This window comes from Strigops habroptila, chromosome 10, assembly GCF_004027225.2.
Source record: "Strigops habroptila isolate Jane chromosome 10, bStrHab1.2.pri, whole genome shotgun sequence".
NCBI classification, from domain to species: Eukaryota; Metazoa; Chordata; class Aves; order Psittaciformes; family Psittacidae; genus Strigops; species Strigops habroptila.
In genome coordinates this window covers 25,127,433-25,146,281 of record NC_046359.1, presented here as the reverse complement: position 1 = coordinate 25,146,281, position 18,849 = coordinate 25,127,433, and the positions used below count along the sequence as shown (strand labels likewise).

The window sequence follows — 18,849 nt, the reverse complement described above, 5'->3', positions numbered from 1 at the left end:
GCAGGTTCTCAAGGGAGATTTTTATTGTGAAAATTGACATATATTGTATCAAGGTGAACATAACACATTTAGGAAAACAGCAATTTGCTGCTTTGTGCACTTCAGTATCTCTCTGGGTCTTTATCGCTGTTGAGTCAGAGTTTCTGCTAATCTGAGCTGCCTCAGAATTTGGGCTCTGGTAAAGCTGGCAGGTCCTTCATGTCAGCCCTCAATTCTGAAGCTGTTGAGATGCTGATAGATAGGAAGTACACAGATGTTTGCTTAATGGTTATTTCCCCAAGGGCTCCTGTCAAAGCTGTTGGCAGGGAAATAGGGGGAATTACCTTGGAAATTGCTAACTCACTTTCACTGAATGATAGACTGGTGCATTACAAAACAAATTTGACCAGTTTGTGAAGGTATGAACTGCATTCAGAAAGACAGGAAACTATTCCTAGCATAGATGTTGTCACCCATGTGTTGCTCTGTCAAATCAGTTGTATTGCTGCTGGCAGGGACTAGTGTCCGATGCTTCAGTTGAAGGAAAGTGTTCTCTAAAACGTAGATGACCTGTTGAGTGGTCCTGGACAGAAAATAAAAGTCAGGAAGTGATTCTGGGGTTAAAGAGGGAATGATTAAAAAACAACAGTTTAATTTTTGTTTAAAGTGCATTTTCAGGAGCCATGGTGATCAGCATGGTATAAGACAAAGGGAAATTCTAATTATCCCTTCATGTGATGACTGATTGTCCTGCAATATGAGATCTGATTGTTTTTTTCTTCATGATGCAAATCCTGGTGGTCAGAAGACCAGGCTGCAGGCTGGGGGAGCTGAGGTGGCTGCACCCCTGTGGCTGCAATCAGGTGTTAGAAGCGTCAGCTTGCAATATATTATGCTGCTCATTTTGCTTTATGGATTACTTGCTGTGCCCACATATCGAGATGCTTTTAACTCATGTGCAGACTTTGATCTTTCGTATTTTTCCCTGGCATTAGCATTTTTTCTTTGACCTGTGTAAGAAACACACAACCCAAGCTGAGAATGTGTAAGCCTTGCTGATGCCTGCCATATGTTGACTTATCCTTAGATATATTTTTCTTGATTTCTCTGATATATTCAACATCACAATCCCCATATGGTTACTGCTTCTTTGTGTATTCCAGCGGGAGTTTATCTTTTGCTTTTCAAAGGTTTGCGACAGAGACTGTCCTTAGTGGACCATTGTTGTGTGCCTGGTTCATCTTATTATTCTCCCTAGTTAGGGATGCATCAGGGCTCTGTGTTAAATTGGGGAAGGCTTTTAAAGTTGAATTTCTGAATACTGAAAGCTGTAGAAACACCAAGGAGTGAACAGAAGGCATCATATATTGAACAGGAGCATTCAAGGATGGGAGCTATCGCAAGCAAGCAGGTTAGGGTTAGGTGTTTAGGATACATTGAGGTGACTTAACAAAAAAACACATAAAAAGAAAACAAAACATGGCAACAATTCTCAATTTCATGGGCCTTCATTAATGCACATCCTATCAGTTTTTATTTCTCATATACAGGATTCTGGGTTTGACTTACAGATTGCAGGTGGGTGAGCAAATACTATAAACATAATACTTTTACAATATTTTATTTATATGGGTCTGCTACTAGGCTGTCACCCATATAATTAAAGTGTATTTAAAGATCCCTTTGTTTTGTGAAAATACTAGCTCTATGGCAAAAAGGTTACCTTCAAGCCATGCACGTTCCACTGTTTTGTTTTTTTCAGACACCTAATTTTGCCATTGCTGGGACACTGATACTTGCCCTTCTGATTTTACATGGGGTTTTATTCCAGGCAATTTCTTCTACATTTTAGAAACTAATGTTGATTCAGCCACAGAGTTTAATGTTACACTCTTAACTCACTGGGCCAATCTAACCCAGATAGGCACAGGCAGTGCTTCTTTCTGTGGTACCTAAGTGCCCAGGCAGAAAACTTAATAGTTTCCATGAAGAGTAAATAGTGTAAACCAGACCATTATGCAGTTATGAGACCAAAAGTCTCTCTCAAATGTGCCTAGAATCTGCGCTGGCTGTACCACTCTGTTGATTGCTTAAGCCAGAGTTCATTTTCCAGGTGACACAGGCCAGCATGAAGCAGAAAGAATTTCTGAGAAATCACTGCGTTCTCAGTCTCTAGGCAGTGACAACAGCAGCACAAACTGACCTTATCACTGATGAACACTCCCCATAAATACAAACAATGAAGGAAAGCAGCTGATATTGCAACTTCTTTGGTAAAACTCTGTGATTTAGTATGTAATACACAGGCGCTTACTGAGTAACATCACTACAGAACTCCAGGATTTGCAGCCGCTCACACTGTGCCAGAACATTGCCAACCACCATGATTTGTGTGAGGCAGAATTGGAAGAGTTGAAATCATGGATAAATATAATATATTGTCTTTGCTTGTTTTAGCTACTTCGTTAGAGCTTTGGTATGTATTTGCAAGTTAGCTGAGAGACTTGGGGAGCTGGATCGAAGAAAGTGTTCATGTGTGCTCCTGCACTTTTTCATACATACATGTGCATATATTCATATATCTGTAGGCTTTTTATCCAGAAAAGTGGGTGAAGAGTTAGGCTTATACAGTAACCCTAACCGTCTCAGTAGAAAACACAGTATCCTGTTTTCATTGCAGTTTCAAATCTAGAGAAAGTAGCTAGCATGTTCCATGCTGGGATGGCCTTTACTCAGGATTTGGTGCGCTAGTATGTGTCATGATCCCACAATACCGCAATATAACCAGCAAGGATCAATATGGTATCTCAGCTTGTTGACAAACTGTTTTACCATGAATTGGGTTGCTTAAACATACCCAGTAAACATAGCTGAAAGGCTGTCAGGACTGACAATCCCTAAATTCAGAAGAGCCTTGGTCTTTGTGAGAATCTTTTTGCTTGACAAGTGCACTAATCTATGATTAAAGGAAATGAGGAGGCTCAGCACATGAAGCAGAGTGGGAGGAAACTGCTGGCATGATTAACAGCTGGTAAAAATATGAACTTGAAATAATTGCACTGTTCTCCATGCTCATGGCCTCTTTCTATTCAAGCTATACTCTTCTTTTGATGACAGAAAGAGACGAGGCTAACTAACCCACCAGCTAGCCTGAGATCTGTAGGAATTAATTTTGCGCACTCTGATCAAGAGAAAACACTCTCTAATGGTTGTAGTAGGGAACCTCAATAAGCAAAGTTACTCAGAATCTCGGATTTTGTACCTCAGCCAAAACAAAGAGAAAACTGAGCAGCTGTGGCAAAAAATGGATACGTGAAGCCAAAAATCCCAAAGAAGCTTATTTTAGGAGAAACTGAAGTGAAACGAAACGTGCATGCAAATGTGCTTTCTATTAAATCAGTTTGAAGGAAATCATGCACGTAAATGGGGGAAAAAGGACAGCCAAGGACTTGAAAGTAGAGCTAGAAGTGGAGAAGTAGTAGTCATAATCAGCTAGTTCAAAAAATTATTTACTGTTATTTCCCTCCAAAGTGGTGTTTTTCCTGAACATGAAAGGCCAAAGCTATCAAATGTATTACAAAGTACAGTTAATTAATTTAGCACCGCTGCTAGAGAAACGAGTTCATTTTTCTCTCTGTCAGGTGGCCTCTCCAGTAGCATCCATCCTTGGCAATCTGCCTGGCCATTCTTAAGCCTCTTGGAAATGGAAGACAGGCGCTACTCCAGATTGATTCCATCTTATCTGTGTGTAAATAAGTAAAGCATCAGAGACAGAAAATGAGCCAAGAATGAAGCTGTGTTTGATAGTCATATCTTAACAGTTTTTCATCTTTAGAATCTCTTGCAAAATGCATTCAGCTACGAATGGAAACATGTGCACTGAGCTGTGGCAGTTGCACTGCTTGGCAAATTTGCAGATCTCAGCTGCCATATTTGTTCTTCTTCCCATATACATAAATACTATCAGATAAGAGAGGAGAGAGATCCTATAGTAAAATTTCCATCATCAAAGGTTTAATGGGGAAACTTGTGAGATGAGAATCCTAAACACATACTATTTGATGCACCAGAGAACACAATATGATATACCCAATATCTCTGTCCAGTGCAGGTCTGAGTTCAGTCAAGTTTTTTGTCTGGCCATACCAGAGCTAGGTAGGCTCTTGCAGTCACATTAGTGTTCCTCAGTCTTCCAGAGAGACAATTCATTAATCCAGCACAGTGTTAGTCTGGATTTAGGTCTTGCAGCTACATGATGGCTTGAATGAACAAGCCCTGGAACCAGGAGCACGAAGCTGCAGGTGCAGAGGCAGTGGTTCTGCATGGCATTAGCTCAGATCCAGCTTGCGCAGAGTTGTTGTGCACAGCTCTACTCCATCTTGCTTCCTGTGGCTCTGGAAGTTGTCCCTGCACACTGTTCCTGACAGCCTACCCAGTCCTGCCAGTGTGGTGCAGGCACTGACATACTTTGAATCTGACAAGGTTTATAGTTAGGGCTCCATGCCACCAGAATAGCTCTGTGGCTTCCAAGCCTGTATGTGGTATGTCCATGTTCCCCACCACTGCACCTAAACTATAACATAAAAGTGTATCATCAGAGCCAACTACCTCTGCAGCCATACTAGTGATAAACCACAATTTGAATAACCCAATCCCACAAAACAGAGAGGTGATTGTGTAGTAATGTCCGTGGCATTAATTTCTGCAAATCGCAGCTCTGCAAGGCTAGGATGACTATGAAATGGAGGTGCAGGAGAAGAAGATGGATTGCAAAGTGTCTTGAGCTGAGCATGGAAAAGTGCTTCTCTTCTATACTGTCACGGTAAATCAGATACATGACTACTGGTCTTTTCAGCAGGAAAATAGGATGAGCTGCTTAGATCAACTGAAATGTATATGCAGAAGGAGAGGCAGCTAAATGAAAAACCCTTGAAGGGAATCCCGGGTATTTAAATATTTAGACAGAGCTAAAACAGGCTTCATTTGCCTCCTGGATACATTCACCTCCCTGGGAGAACATGGAAAACTGTGGGAGACAGCAGTAATCTGAAACAGTCCCTTCTTGGCTAATGAGGAAGGAAGGAAGGAAAAATTCCATTAAAATGAATATGTAACCAACCACTGAAATCAGCTCCTTTGTCACTCTGAAGACTTTAGGGGAGAGCTGTATTTTCACTACAACAACATAATAGACTATCCTGATTTTCTAATGGGTAAAGAAAAACTGAACACCAGCATGTAGTGATAGGACAGGGGGTAACAGGTTCAAACTTAATCAGGGGAAGTTTAGCTTAGATATAAGGAAGAAGTTCTTTACTGTGAGGGTGGAGAGGCACTGGCACAGGTTGCACAGAGAAGTGGTGAATGCTCCATCCCTGGCAGTGTTCAGGGCCAGGTTGGATGGAGTCTTGGGCAACATGGGAATGCCCATGTCAGGGGGGTTGGAACTAGATGATCTTAAGGTCCTTTCCAACCCTAACTATTCTATGATTCTATATGCCTCCCCCGCAAATTACTTATTCATCCCTTAGATAGAGAAGGACCCAAAGATTTTAGTGGGTGATGAGTTAAAACAAGTAGTTCTCAGACAAAGCAAACAATCCAAAATATTATGGATTTCCAGTTCTAGATGTTCTTGGAAAAACACAGAGGCTGAAGTTAAAAGGAGGGGTGGTAAGGTGGTTCCCTAATAAAGGACTAATTACTCTGGTTTCACAGAGCTTGAATGTAGAGTACAATTTTCTTTCCTCCTTTGGACTCATTATGAGCTAGTGCAAAAGACTTTTAGGTGTCTAACTTCAGGCACCTCAGTCCGACATTACAGTTGCAGAAAACAAAAGCAAAACCAGCCTCCTTTTCCAGTGCCTGTCCAAACCTGGGAACACAAAAAGCCGCTGGAAGACTTCATTTTACCTGTTCAAGGATATCCAGAATTATAATGCCAAGAGCGGTGAAACAGGAACCAGACCTGACAGGTGAAGGGCCCCATCTAGAAGGCACCAAGGGTAAGTACTTCACTCATAAAAACAGCTGTGGGTTCAGCACTGAGCACTGCAGTCATAAATTCATTAAAATGTTGTGGCTCTGATGATGCCTCTAATTTTTTAAAAGATAAAGTTATAGCACTTGTCTAGAAACCTGGATAGCTGAGCTCTAGCTTCTCTGTCTGAAGAACCATCTTCCAGGAGGGTGCCATAAGGTGACATAAAGCTGTAGAAAGAAGGCATCCTTCTCTGGCCTGTTAAAGCTTGGCTGCTGAAAAACTAACAACAGGTATATGCAGCAATTAATCAAGAGGGAGACAGTGTTTTTAATAAAAGTGATTAGTGTATGCCGTGGGAATTATGGGGTTTTATGATCTAGGATCTTATACCTTCCTCCGATTTATCTGGTGGTAGCAACTGCCAATGTGTGACCAATATCATTAAGCTAAGCAGGCACGCTGTTCTGGAGCAGAGTGAGAACTGGGGGCCGAGCCTTCATGAAGTAGTCTGATGCAGCAATTCCAAGTTTCTAAGATGTCTTCCTAAAGCAATACTCCATGAGTCATAGTCTTTCACTCTGTCTCAGTTTTCTCATGTTTCAAAATGGCTCTAGCCTATCTCACTGGGGTTTCTGAGGCTGAATTAGCAATTATGAACTGTTATCTGATCTCTGAAGAGCTGGCAGAGCACAGTATTACAATCAGTTTTCTGCTGTCTTAAATGCTGGATTTGGGTAACTCAGTGTATATATATATTCTGTTGCTCTGCTTCAGAGAGACAAAATGGAGAAGAGCAAGTCAGAGATTCAGTAATTCTTATTACTATATAATGAAGGGTAAAGGCACATTGATTCTTTTGACATATTCTTCTGGTTCCCACATGGTAACACAGTTGTGGGTTAGAACTAGGATTTTGTTTGATACCTCTGTGCCAGTACTTCCCTTCCATGAAGAATCAATCATTTTACTTAACATGAAGCAATAAACAATATGGGCCAAATATTTCACCTTTGTGGATAAGGATTCAGAATGAGTGTTAATAGAAAAGTCCTAGTTAGAAGTCCCCAGCTTTAGTGAATACTCATTTGCTCTGTTATGTTTGCAGTGACAAAAAGATGATTCAGGAACTGATAGAAAAGCACGAGTCTTCGTTGGAGGGCGCAAAAGCCAAGCATTCTCTGAGGGCTGGCAGAAGTGTCCAGAGATACCAGTGGCAAGACTCCTACTGATCAAGTACGTACTTCATCTTGCTGCCATGGCTGCTTGAGGCTTCAGATTTTCTGCAGAGGTCAGATAAGGAAGTTACTTTCCTTGCTGGGTGAGGGTGATGGGGGGAAGTCACTAATCATCCTTCCTAGGTAGCCAACTGCCTTCACAGCAAGGTCCTGTGCACTGGGATCATAGCCAGGCATGGTCAGCATGAAGCAGGTTTCAAATCACCAAGGTGAGGAAGTACAGTAAGCAATAGGCTAATCGCAGTTCTTTAATAGGAAAAGTTCTGTGTTGTACCCAGTTCCATAGGAGTTCTCTCTCCATCCTGTCTGGAAGCTCCAGCTCCTTATAAAAGCTCTGGAGGGGTAAATGTGATCTTGGCCACCATCTAATGTGGCAGCAACGCTGATACAGATGCAGACTAGGCTGTCCATCTGCAGCTTCCTGGATTTATACCTATCCTCCCTTTTCCCGTATCCTCCTCAAGCCCCTTCTTCACACTGAAACCAAGTCATATTCCAATCCCCCTGAGCATACAGGCCTCATTGTTGGCTAGCTTATGGCCAGCAATGAGGGCAGTCATACATGTCAGACACTGACACTACTGTATCTTGTAGCAAATACTTCACATTCCCAAGTCACCCTGAGTTTTAATGAGCCTTATTTCAGCAACTCAGTGGCATCAAAACCCCTGTTATTATTTCAGCTGTGCCTCTGAGATAAGGCAGGTGGTAAACAGATCCAGCTGGACAGCAGATTTGCCTGCAAAATGTGTGCTTGTTCTTCTGGAAAATTTAGAGAGTGCTTGCGTGACTTGCCCTTTAGAAAAGCTTTGTTCTATTAAAGCTTCCTATTTCTTGCCCAGTGCTTCATGTTGTCTACTGGAAGCAAGTGACAAAAGCATCACAGTCATTTTTTCCATAAAGAAAATGCTTGAAGTTCTGCTTGTCCTTTATGTTGATCTGCAGCATCTCCCCTTACAAGTGGGTACACAGGAGAACAGCAACAATATGCCCAGCCTGACACTGTCGATCTACCCGAGCTATCTGTAACAAATTATTTACCCACTGAGTTTGAATTTTGTTTCTGAACAGATGACAGTTTTATAAGTGGATCTCACACCCAGAACTACTCACTGAGTATTTTGCGCGAAGAAATTTTAGCAGAGGGACTGCATTCATAGCATTCGCTGTTTGGCGCTGCAATGTTTGCAATCTAAAATCAGATTGATATGAGCTTATTCCACGAAGTCATATAGCTGTTGGAAAATAACTGGTATCTATTATAATCAGCTCTCACAAACTAATCATTAGCAAATAATGTAAGCATGATTTAACTACCCATCCCAATTGTGGGATGCTCTTTGCTCCTCAGACATGTAAGTTAGGTCAAAACAGCCACATTCCCTGTCAGCTGCCATCTGTCAGATGGTTTTGTAATGTGGAATTTTGAAAACAATGATTTTTTTCTACACTTTTTGCTTAAAAAGGTCGTTCTGTAGTGAGAGATGAGAGACACTGATCTAATTCCTTGTTAGAAGACCCACATGGTAGAAAGACCTGTGTGAATGGTTACACCCCAATACCACCCAGCAGAAATTAAGATGCTCATCTTCTGCCAGCTTCTTCACTAATGCCATTCCCGTCATGGTGGGAGGCTTCAGGTGATGGCATTTTCCAAGCTGCTTTTCTTCATGTGAGAGCAATGCCTTAAAAAGTAAACTTTACTGTTATGCTTGTAACACCCTTGTTGGGAAAGGTGTTAAAAGCAGCAGGAGATTTTGGTCTCTGATTCAGCCTCTAACTAAAGTGAATTCTTGACAAAGAAAGGCTTTCAACATTGATATTTGGATGGAGATTTCTGCAAGATGAGACTGCTTGTAAATAGACAGTCTCCATTTTTCTGCTCTGGTGAAGTATTCTGAATGGTTTTGGTGCATTTCAAATATTTCCTGTTCTTGTTCTCTATTTAGCACTTTCATAACCCTCTGCATAGTATTAATCATATGAAAGGTTTGGGAGGGGCTCCTCTTCCTTATATACAGCTTAAGCCCAGAAAGCAGGATGACTGATGGACAGCAGAGCCTGCCACTACAGTGTGATAACTTCTACACCTGATCCTGCAGTGGTGGGATGAGCTGCTGTTAGGGGCACACCTACTACCAACTGCTCAGGAGCCAGCAGTAGTTTGTTCCTCAGAAATACGTGTATTTGAAAAATGAATGAGTTTTAGATAAAAGGGAGGATGTTACCTCTTCTAAGTAAATTATTTAAACTTGCAACCTGTTTCTATCTTTCCCATATGAAAAATTAATGTACCACAGGCTCTTGTTCATTTTCATGGTAAAACAAATCTTTTTATAGGTTTCTCACTCTGAAGAAACAGAGAAAAGGGCTTTCCACAACCAGTGTCAGAAAACTTACTATCAATCAACTCTCAGGCTCCCCACCTTGCCCCAAAGACGACAACTCTATTAATGAGCATGAGTATTAACATAATAAAGACCCATCAATCTCCAGAGCACCATGTGCTACTGAGAAAGTAGCATTGTGAAGAATGAAATGAGGAAGTTTTTTCCATGTGCCACACGGATCTTACACTTGGCCTTTGACTGATGCTTGATAAAAGTCATGGTCAAAATGTCCAACCTGGGTGTGTAAACTAGGCTTTTACTTTCAAATCAATGCAGTACCTGAACAAAACCACCCTAAATTTCAGCAGTGCTGAACAAATGCCCCTCTGATTCATTTCACTGGCAGTTAAGAAATCTCAGCACCTCTGAAAATCAAATAGTGCTTAAATTTACAGCTCCTCTATCTGAAAATATCTCCCCCAGTCTCCATCTATTTAAATAGAGAAATGCGAAGCCAAGGGCACACAGTGATCTGGGCAGTTAATAATGGTTTTGGCGATGTAACAAATCAATGAAACACTTGGGAATAATGGCATCAGCTCAGATTTAACAGTTTTGTGGCAGTGGCACTTTCCAACAAGTGGATGTCAGGATTTTTCCCCCTGTACTTCTGTATGTATCAGTTGTGGCAGGCACCCCTTGTTTCCTTCTGTCTATCCCCATCATCCTCTTAATTCTTATGAACAAACAAGCAGCCTGGGCATGTACTGCCCATTCTGTAAAGGTTTAGAAATCCTGCACAGCATCTCTGACTTGCCAGACACATGGCATTAGGGAAAGGTGAGTGTTGCCTTTCTGATCTTGAGTGATGGGAAAGGAAGAAGAGGAGCCATTTCTAGATTTCCCTGAACTGGCTTCAGTCATTACTGATAGATATTTTGTGAACTGAAGCAGCAGACTCATCCTTCTAGGACAGTCATATGGAGCTTGTCATTGCAAGTAGGAACTGATTCTCCTTTCCCTTGTGACCTGCAGTTAGCATCTGTCTGACTATGTCTATGTAAAGCGGTAATACTTCTAGTCTTGTAAGTGCCTGTGCCTTCATTCAAAGTCTTACTGCATCTACCCCGAGCAGTGGTAGCTTTCTCTTCCACATCGTATATGCTTGGTGTGCTTTGCTTTGGGAGCAGAGCTGTACTGTTCGCTCTTGTACGAGACTGCTCTCTTGGGCATTCCCACATCTTTATGGGCCCATCTTTCAGAGCCTTCTGCTTCCTCTCATTACTTATTTACTGCATTTGGCTGCTTATTTGGCTGACAGTGCACTTTCTGTCCTTGTACACCTTGCCCCCTCCAATGCACCTCATACATTTTAAAGACAATTTTATTAAAAAATAAAAGTAGGTGAGTTAAATAACAGTTTGTCTGGCCAAGACCTCAAAGGAAGATTTAAATGAGATACAGTATGAGCTTCACACTGTTATGGAAGTTGAGGCAATATTTGGTTTTGCTTCTTTCACATAATTTGTTGCAGTTTCCCAAGCAAATGCTGCCAAACTGCTGGGCAAGCAGAGAGAGAAGGGAAAGAAACCTACAAAATGTTTAATGCTTTCTGATCTTCATGCACCCAGCCAGATGGGTGACAGTAACATATTAAGGTTGACATTGTGAAATTGATGCAATCACCTATTTAAGGGTTTACTATTTTATTCTAGGATCCTTGGTGAAATACAGCTGAAAGAACCGATTCGGACTTTTTGGGCACTGGATGAAATTTTACATAAAAAACTGCTGTGGAAAGTCCTTTTCTCTCTGGAGATGGATGATCTACAGTGGCCATCTCTTTCTTTTCTTGGTATTAGTAATGTGAAGTGTGTATTGAGCATCACTTTGAGAGAAACCCTTTGATATCTTTGTTAAACATTGTCCTTTGCTATAGCTTTATCTCTAGCAACAAATCTGGTGTGTTTTGTACAGACAGAATAAACGATAGAAACAACTTATTCCATTGAAGGAAACCATTCAACTTTAAAATGAGATTACTTTTTACAAGAAAGGTGGTTTATCTGTCCCGGGGAGAGGTATCTTGCTCTGATCAGATATCCCCGTGACAGGCACAACACAGCTGCACCTCTTAGAAGAGCTTCACAAAGCGACGGCCGGGCAGCCCGACGGAAATTCCTTGGAGGGGCGATCTCCCGACCCTCAGCACGTCCCGCAGTTCCACAGCGGCGCTGGGGCCCTGCCCAGGCGCGCCTGGACAGCCTCTGCCACCCGGAGCAAGCCCGCTCCCTGCAGCGCTGACCCTACCGCGGGCCGGGCCCCGGCTCCAAACGAGGGGTCCGGCCCCTTTCCTTCTGCATGTCCAAACCCGCTACAGGCTTTCCTCCGCACCCACGGCTCCAGCGCTCGCACCCGGAGCGCTCCCACCTCCCGGCAGACGCCCTGAGGCCGCCGTCTGCTCCGAGGGGCTCCCCGGGCCGCGCCCGGCACCTCCCCTCTTCCCCCCTCCGCCAACCAAAGCCCCCAGGACGCTGCTCGAGGCAGCTCCAACGGCCATTTAACGGTCGCCCCAACGGCTGCGCCGGTGCTAGGGAGCGCACCGAGGGGTTCGTGCTGCGGAGCCGGGACGGCGCCGGTTCGGTGGCTGCTGCGGCCCCGGCAGAGGGAGCTGGAGACCGGCGGCCCCGCGGCTGAGGTAAGGCGGAGCCGCCGGGCTGAGGAGGTGGCGCCGGGGCTCCGTTGTTTGCCTTGTTTTAACTCTGTTGGTCAAACGAGCGGTTTGAGGTTTTTGTTTAGCCTAAGCCGCTCCACCACGGCAGCGGTAGGCAGGCATGTGCGAATGGGTCGCTGGCATTGCCAGGGCCTGTGCCCGTCGCTTCACATATCATCCCTGCTAGTGCTTTCCTAACGGGGTAATCCCACCCGTAGCCAAGGGCTGCACCGCGCTGTGGAGAAGCAAGACCTGAAAGTAACGCCTCGTGTATTGCATGGAGCTCGCTCCTGGGCCTGGCTGTGCTGCTGGAGCCGCAGCTGTGGGGTGAGGAGCTGCTTGATATGCTGGAGGTGTCCTCTGCCTGCCTCTCGGCTCATGTTGAATATCAGTCAGGCTGCTTCGCAGCTACAGCTCACGATCTGCAATTTGTGTAACTTGATTTGACAGTAATTCCATCGTCATTATGTTTATTTACAAGAGATGTCCTATGATTAGTTCAGTTTTTATCTGTTGTTTTCCTTGCTTTTCCAATCATGGGTTCATAATTTCCCACCTAATTCTTAGGGACCGCCATGCATCGTGGCTCCCACGGTATTCACTTGTTTGGGAAGAGTAGGGGTCTGAACAGGACGTGCTCACGCTTGCATAGATAAATCTACTATACTCTTACCTGAAATATCTTCTTTTATTCAATTATTACAGTTGTGTGCTGCTTTCCATCAATTTAGTTTTGCACCATTTTTCTCCCTCGCTGTTTTTAGAAAAAACCCAAACAAACCTACTTGCTGTGCTTACCTTCACATGCTTCTTAATTTTGAGGCAGGCAAGTAAGCACAGGTTCATTACACCAGTTTCTAAGAGCTAGATACCAAAACAATTCAGTGCCATGAAGTATGGCGCTTTAAATGCTAGAATGCTTTATTGTTTAATCACTTGTCCCTGGAGTTGAATCTGAAACTCCTATCAAATTCCACTTGCATTCCTCGAATGAGGTACAGGAGAAGCTAGGTACATAAAAATGACTTCCAGAACAGTGTTTTGAACACAGGACAGAGCTAACCAGTAGGAAATACGGAGCGGAAGGGTTTATCATCTATCCTGCCTCTCTTTAGATTTCAAGTGTTTAATTTGGAAATATTTGGGATATCATTTGGAGTTCTTCACTGAGCAGAGATGCCTATAAAGAGAAGAGAGCTTTTATTTTTTCCTTAACTGTATCCTCATTGTAGGAGAAGAGATGGAGGTGTCATCTTGGTATGTCACACCTTGTCAGAGAAACCATGCAGAAAGTGAGAGATTGTTTTCTTTGCAACCTTATGACTTTCAAAGTCACATCTCTCTACACCCAGAAATGCTTTAAGCCTGTAGCTTACTGGGAGAGAGGCAGAGTACTTGTTACCTGTGTTATTGAAGCTGTGTCATCATGCAGAAAGTAGTACATGGGAAAAAGGAAATTTGGCTCCCACATGAAGTACTTGAGTCACTCTGGGAGCCCAGAGTTCTGATCGCTGCCTCAGGGAACACATAGTTATTCTACCAATTAATAATGTTCTGTGGAATAATGCTCAAAACTGAATGCTACCTTCTCTCAGGTGTTCTATAAAAGCAGACCATTGCCCTCAATAGGCAGCAGCTGAGTGAAAGCTGTTGATTAGTAATTTGGGATCTTGATATGTTAATTATGCCTAAGACCCAACTAGGTGGCTGTCTTTGTTTTCTTTTCATTTAAAAAAATATCAAAGCACTAATGATGTGATCCTCTCTTTCAAGATTTCCTGTGAATATAAATATTTCTGCATATATCAGAATGGTAAGATGATTTATGCTTCTTTCAGTGACACAAATGGCTGCTTTGGAAGTAAGCACTATCACAAAAAAAGTCATGCTTTAATGTCTAAATCACACCAGTATGTGTAAACACAGTGAAATTTCAGGGATTTTGCAGCTAGTGAAAAAAATTCTGTAAGCACACACATCTGCTAGGTGTGTAGATAAAAGGTACAGAAAGAACTTCTACAGTGGTATTTACTTATATTAACTTTGTAATTGTATGCACAACAGGCAATTACATAAGAGTTAATAAAATAATACTAGTAACGATTTGTACAAGGTAATTGAAATTTGTGAAGCAGTTTTGGTGTCTCTATTAAAGCTGTGATGTCTTCAAGTAGAGCTAATGAGTATGATAGAAGTGACTAGCATGAATAAACTTAATGTTGCGTTTGTCAAACAAAGATAGTAAAATATTTTGAAAAGGGGTCTGTATATTAGTATCATCATTGTGTAAATGGGAAACTGAGGTAGGAATGTAAGTCATGTTTTGGCTTGCTTTGCATCTTAAGTCAGAAATGGGATACTGCAGTTTAGATAGTTTCATCTAAAACCCTTTTCTCCTACTCAGTAAAATCTTGGCTAGTCACAAATACTGTGTAAAGAGCTGGTGTGCTTTGGCATTACTTCTGTGTAATGGAAAACCTGTGGCTTTTTCCCCAAACCATTGCTGTGTTTAGCAATTTGAATTCTTTTCTCATGTTTGTACCAGTTTAACTGTAACTCTTGAGTTCAGGTGTGTATCTGTTACTCTGAAGAAGTAAACTGATGGCTTCTGGATCACGGTGTCACTGTGCCTTTGAGGTCTGTGAAGAAAGAAAGAAATGAGATCTCTGAATGGGAGAATGTTTTTGTTCGAGCATGGCTTACTTTTTAAAGTACTATTTCTGTGCTTAGAGTTTACGCTAAGATTACTTTCTTTATCTGAGGGTTTTAATTCTGTATCCTTTTTTTCTGTATGATGGGATATATTTCCAAGGTGACAGCAAGTGCTTTTTCTCACCAGAAAATTCTGTGTAATTTGCAAATGAGGCAATTACCACCCCGTTAAAATGGTCCTTGCTTTGTGTTTTGGGGGGGGGTTTCACCTGGACAGAGAATTAAGACCTTTGTGCTGAGAAGGGTTCACTTCTTTTTATGTTCTTGTTTTATTGCAATGTCACTCACCTAGAGAAAGTATGTTTACTGTAGGATAGGATGAAACAGTGTGGCATGGGCTCTTTCAGCTCTCTCACTGATCACATTACTTTCTCTTGCTTCATGAAAGTACTGGATCGTAATAGCATGGATTGTTGGCAAGGAGTGATTTGGGAGGATGCAATTAGGAGGGACATGGGAAAACTCCAGGAGTAAGACAGTAGAAATGGCAAGCAAGTCAAATTGTTCTTGAGATATGGCGTTAGTAAATTTGGAGCTGTGCTGTCAGCAGTGAGTAAGGACTGCAAGGAGCACAGCGGTTATAAGTCAACGTTGACACATAGTGGCAGAACTATTTATCAGTATTTTTGAGAGCTAGGAATTGGTTTACGGAGTTACGTTCTCTGTTTCCCTCCCTTCCCACTCCTTCCTTGCCTCCAGCTGAGCTCCTAAAGGAAAGGTTGGGGGCGAGGAATGGGAAGCAGCAGAAGGATGTTTATTGCTGCTTGCTAGGGATGTAAACTAAGTAATTAATGATGTGCATTGAATAAATGGGTTTGGTTTTCTTGTCTTCCTTCTTAGTGCAGTTTGCTACAGTCTGTCTCTGCCTTTCGCTCACACAAAAGCATTTGTAAATTTCACCTGTTCCTAGGAAAATCTCACTGAACTGAGTCTTAGTTTTGAGCATCTTCTAAGGAACCAGAAGTTTCTTGAATTGGGTGTGACATGTCAAATCACCACCACCACTTTGTCACGTTTAGGACTACAATGCAATGGGGCAAAGATGGGTCTGGTTGCCAAAGCTCTGGGACAGTTTAGACTGAACATTAGGAAAAATTTCTTCACTGAAAGGCTAGTCAGGCACTGGAACAGGCTTCCCAGGGAAGTAGTGGAATTACTGTCCCTGGAAGTGTAGATGAGGCCCTTAGTGATGTAGTTTAGTGGTGGTCTTGGCAGTCTTGGGGTGGTGGTTGGACCTTATGGTCTTAAAGGTCTCCTCCAGCCTAGTTCATTCTATGATTCCTTTTTTTAAGAGTAAGAAAGTGGGATTTGAAAGCTTATGAGAGCAGATGGAATGGTGGTTCTCCTCTACCATCATTTTCATTTCTTGGTATATTTTGAAATTTCCATGGGCGCAGGGCTGGCTCATGTTCTTCCACTCCAAATGGGCTCCTCACACAAGAAGTGATCTACAGTAAAGGTGCCAGAAAGCTTCACACATGCATCTTTTCCTCCCTCCATTTCTGGAGGTAGTTTCAGCTGTTATGAAGTCATTGAAGTAAGAATGTTCCAAATCCTCCTTTAGCAGGAGGAAGTAAAAGGAGGGGTTCAGTGGTATTCATTACTAGGCATGCTGTATTTGGCAAATAGCAGAAGGAGGAAGCAAAGGGGTGGTGGCCTTAGGTGAGATCAACTCTAATCCGCCACTGGTGCTGAGGGGCCAAGAGAATAATTGGGCTGATACAAGTAGGAAAAGTGAGTGAAGCTATGCATCTTGCCAGTTGACCTTGGAATTTAACCTTAGACTTTGCCAATTTAACCTAGGAATGAAGGAGTGGTTCAGTTCTTTCTGAAAAGTGGAGGAGCCATCAAAGTTCCTTTCCATACAATACAGGTCACCAGTCTGCTTTGTAAGTGGATGTAATGCTTGCTTCAGCTGCTTTAGGTTTAATATAAGATGTTGTGACCCAATCCCAGAGTGTAGTCTTTTAACCAAATTATCTCACACAGCCTATAGAGTGTCAGGTTCAGATAGCTTTCTGATTGGTAGCTGTTGCAGGTTTGCTCTGCTATGGGATTCTGAAGGGGTTTTTGTAACTGAGTAATCCAGCCTGTTTCCACACTAACTTCATCAGCCAAGCTCAAGTCTTCCTTGCTCATGTATGTAGGAACCTGAGGCAGTATCTTAAGACTGGGAGGTGTCTGCTGTAGGCTGCTTGGCTGCTTGGCTTCATTCAGTATAGAGACTTGCAAAATACAGTACAAAGTCTTGTCTGTGGCCTGCAATTTCTGTCTTCAGTGGGTAATATAGATGGGTGACTGCTTTAAGGGAGTCACTTAAGTGCTGAAAAACACTTGATGTTTGTTGTTGTTTTTAAAACCCTTCCCTCTGCTTCCTTGTGTTATCTTATGCACAGGCTGACCCTGAGAATTGGGGATTGTCTGCCTATGTGGTAAGTTCAGCTCCTTCCCAAGCCACTCTCATAATCCTCACAGAAGCAGGAAGGTGTGAAGAGAAATATCGTGGAGAAGGTGTGAAGGTGTAGTAACAAAGATGCTTTTGCTTTGGCACAAAGAATTATAATCTCTTCCTGCTGTTTCATTTCTTCATAAACATCCTGATCCCTCTATATTCTCTGGCCAGCATGTCACTTAATTATTTTTCACTGGATGGAAAAACTATAATTCCACTAAATTAAAAATAGGGCTGCAGATGGGCTTGGTTTGATCTCTGTGGCGTCTGAGGCAGAGGAACAAGATTATTTCCCGCAATTAGATGTTAATTGATGTCTGAGCATGTCTATTCCTAGAAGCAGCAAGCACATATAGCATAACTAGCACCATTAAACCAGCATCATCTACCCTCTGTGCTTGGCAGGCGTAGAACTGGAAGAGGGGGGAACTTATGAGGGACCCATGTCTAAAATGGAGTAGTGGGGATGTGGTGAAATGAGCAGAAAGTTGTGATGGGGAAGAGGGAGTGCAGCTTCTTTGAATGCTTATGATCTGATGGTTAAATGCAGAGAGTACTACAGAAGAATAGTGGTTTTGTTTGTTAAACATACGTCTACTTTATTTTCATTTCATTCCTGGTCAAGTCTGTCTGAGATTCACATCATAAGCAGCTACAAAGGTTTATTATGAACTGATGAAATATCTAATAAAGAAAAAATAAAAAAACCCCAGAAATTTTCTTTGGCCTTTGGAAAACTATATACTAACAGTTTTGATTAAATGGAATAAGAGGTCACTGAGTCTCGTCTTTTACCTACTGTGTGTAACAGCTTCAGCTACATCCATTTCAGTAATGAAATTCTGTTTCTGTGGTGCCTCTACCTTATATATAAAGCATCATGCACTGTATATATTTCATTTTGTTTCCATTTTACAATACAGTGAAAATCTTTTTCAACTAGAATAGATGCTAGCCTTGGATACTGAAGTGCTGAATAGAATAATAAATTCTGTGCATCACTAGCTTGACTTTCATCCAAGTGTCTCAAAGAGCTTTATAAACATCGAGTAATCTTTCCAGCATTCCCATCACAACTGGAGAGTATTACCACTGTCCTGCAGCTATTATTATTAATCTATATCATTGCATCTAAGAGCTCCAATCAGACTCAAAACTTTACTGTGTATATAATGAAAAGTTTAAGCCCTGTCCCAAAGACCTTTGAACAATGATAGAAAAACAGGAGAGGATGGAGGCCGGAGGAGGACATAGGAGGCTGGTGGAACATGGCATAACAATAGAAGGATTGGGGAAATTGCAACTTCGAATTGACCACTGTTGGAAGAGCATTGTCTGCCCAACCATTATTGTGTATCTTGTGGGCAGTACAGTGAAGATGAGACCTGAAGAATGTGTTTCAGTGGCTCTTTGGATTTTACTGTGTGACTGCTTCCATGTTTAAA

The 18,849-nt window shown here is 42.2% G+C and overlaps 1 long non-coding RNA gene across 1 annotated transcript; it reads left to right on the top strand.

Annotated features, from left to right (window-relative positions):
• The first annotated feature begins 447 nt into the window (after nucleotides 1-447).
• On the top strand, nucleotides 448-16,225 carry LOC115613580. The gene is made up of 3 exons (XR_003993444.1): nucleotides 448-458; nucleotides 10,937-10,946; nucleotides 16,122-16,225. It is a non-coding gene; the product is annotated as an uncharacterized LOC115613580 (long non-coding RNA).
• The last annotated feature ends 2,624 nt before the right edge of the window (nucleotides 16,226-18,849 follow it).